The 2551-nt window shown below is 53.1% G+C and overlaps 1 pseudogene; it reads right to left on the bottom strand.

The window, feature by feature from the left end:
* Window positions 1-560: 560 nt before the first annotated feature.
* On the bottom strand, window positions 561-938 carry LOC145390038 (Y-box-binding protein 1 pseudogene; annotated as a pseudogene).
* Window positions 939-2551: the final 1613 nt, after the last annotated feature.

Here is a 2551-nt window from a genome sequence, read left to right as displayed (position 1 = left end):
GCTGAGAGGCAGAAGGTGTCTATAGGAGGCTACGTCTAGCCGATCCTTAAGGTCAATAATAGGAGGGCGAGATGGGGTGCCCTCCTCTGTCTGAGGAGTAGTGGACTCCCCGACTTCCTCCTCGGCCGAGGAGCCGGTCGACGCTTCCTCGGCCATGGAGGCGGTGGCAGACGAGTCTCGCTCCTCCTCAGACATTGCTGGCTGCTGGTGTACTTCCGCCGTGGTCGTAGCCGTATCGTTAGCCGGGGCCGGGGCCGGGTCGTCAACTTGAGAGGTCGTCCTTCGGTTGAGGGGGGCCTCTAGCCTAAGCCTCTTCCTCGGAGTCTGGCGAGGAATAGCTGAACGAGGCTTACGAGCCTGGCTCTCCCGTCGGCGAGGGACTGTATGTACATCACGGACGAAGCACTCGGGGATGATAAGGTTGGGCAGCCCATTCTCCTTGAAGATCTTTGGAAGGAGAACACGCAAAGCCCCCTTATCACCCCCACAAAAAGCCTTCACCGTCGCGATGCACATCTCGACGACGGTGCTTACCTCCCCTGATCCCTGGGCTGGTGCCGTCAAACCGTGGGACGCCGCCGTGCGTAGGCAGAGCCCTGCACGGCAGCCCCTGCCGGTCCGGTGACGTCCCTAGCCTCAGGACCCTTGGGCGTTCCAAAGAGGACAAACTCCACCGTCTCGCCGTCGCCTAGAGAGCGCTGGAGATGCCGTGGATTTGGTTTAGCAATCGCCTGACGGTGCACGAAAATATCAACACCAGCATCGTGGCGTTTGATAAAACCGTACCCCGCCCGAACGTTAAACCAAACCACAGCACCTCTGATCTTCATCTGGGTCGTAGAAGGCCGAGGCCTGCTGTCTGCCCCCCTCAACGGGTCGTGAGCAACAGCAGGAGAGGTTGCAGCAGGAACGGGATCTGGACGTCCACACACTTCCATGGTTCGTCGCTCTCCGATAGAGTGGAGAGGTATATGAGAGAGGGCGGTGTGAGCTCGGAGCAGGGCAGTGAACTGGTGGGGGACAGATCGACAAGGAGGCGATTAGGTTGTGGCCACCCCTTACGTAATTAAGGCGTGTGGCAATACCGTAGATTGATAGATGGTTCAACTGAAAGAAGAGGCAGTATCAAAGAACTGATGAACAATATCCTGCCTCACCTTTGTTCATCTCGGCAAGATGGGCAAGCTGTTGAAACACTATCAACACTGAGAATAGACACACGGCTCGAGCGTCCTTCCCCTCTCACGGTTAGAGGGTGACTGACGGGATTCGAAGCTTCTCTAGGTCGAGATAAAATACTTGTTTTTATTATGCTGATTAATGTTTACCTTTAGTATTATTCCTATCTATATATCCATCTATAGTCAGACGCCTTCATTTGCGTAAGGAGTGGCCACATACAAATCGTCTCCATGTCACCCTGTCCCCTGCCATGTCGCTACCCTCCCCCATCTTACACCCCCCCCGTTTATGTACCTCTCTACTCCATCCCTCCATCTCTTCTTTGGTCTCCCCCTCCCTCTCCCCCCTCCATCTCACTCACATACACTCCTAGTTAGTCTCTCACCCTCCATACTTCCAAGTTACATCCCCCGCTCTCTCTTATAGGCCTATCCTACCGCTCTCCTCCATTCCACCATCTCCTCCTCGGTCTCCGCCTCCCTCTCCACCCTCCACCTCATTCACATACACTCTCCTAGTTAGTCTCTCACCCTCCATACTCCCAGCTATAGCAGTACAGGGCCCCCGACTGTTCAACTGTATACCACGAGGATTGGGAGAATATTCGGGCAGCCTGGAAACATTCAAGAAACACGTGAGCGAGTTCCTGCACACAGTGGTGGACCAGCCGCCGCTGTCCTATTATCACACCTCGGAACGACCAACGGAAGGTGGAGCACCAGCGTGACCTAGGGCAGCAGCACTAAACTACATCACAGGAAATGATGTGTGTGTGTGTGTGTGTGTGTGTGTGTGTGTGTGTGTGTGTGTGTGTAGTTGTAGATGACAGTGGTAGGGAATGAAGAAGGTAGAAGTGACGTTGGATGTGGTGGTTGTGTAAAAGGAATTTTGTGCGTGTGTGTGTGTGTGTGTGTATGTGTGTGTGTGTGTGTGTGTGTGTGTGTGTGTAGTTGTAGATGACAGTGGTAGGGAATGAAGAAGGTAGAAGTGACGTTGGATGTGGTGGTTGTGTAAAAGGAATTTTGTGCGTGTGTGTGTGTGTGTGTGTGTGTGTGTGTGTGTGTGTGTGTGTGTGTAGTTGTAGATGACAGTGGTAGGGAATGAAGAAGGTAGAAGTGGCGTTGGATGTGGTGGTTGTGTAAAAGGAATCTTGTGTGTGTGTGTGTGTGTGTGTGTGTGTGTGTGTGTGTGTGTGTGTGTAGTTGTAGATGACAGTAAGTAAGTAATAAGGACTGGCACCAAGCCCAAGAGGAGTATATGGCACTAAAACCGCTGCATAAAAATGACGGGTATGCTATGGTGGAATAAAGGTAGAGGGGAAGGCGGGGTAGACACTAAATGTGAGGCAAGATACGGGTTTGGGATAGGA

Source organism: Coenobita brevimanus, unplaced genomic scaffold (genome assembly GCF_032717465.1).
Source record: "Coenobita brevimanus isolate Jiangsu-jjx unplaced genomic scaffold, ASM3271746v2 jjx.HiC_scaffold_2753, whole genome shotgun sequence".
NCBI lineage: Eukaryota > Metazoa > Arthropoda > Malacostraca > Decapoda > Coenobitidae > Coenobita > Coenobita brevimanus.
This window is presented reverse-complemented; position numbering and strand designations above follow the sequence as displayed.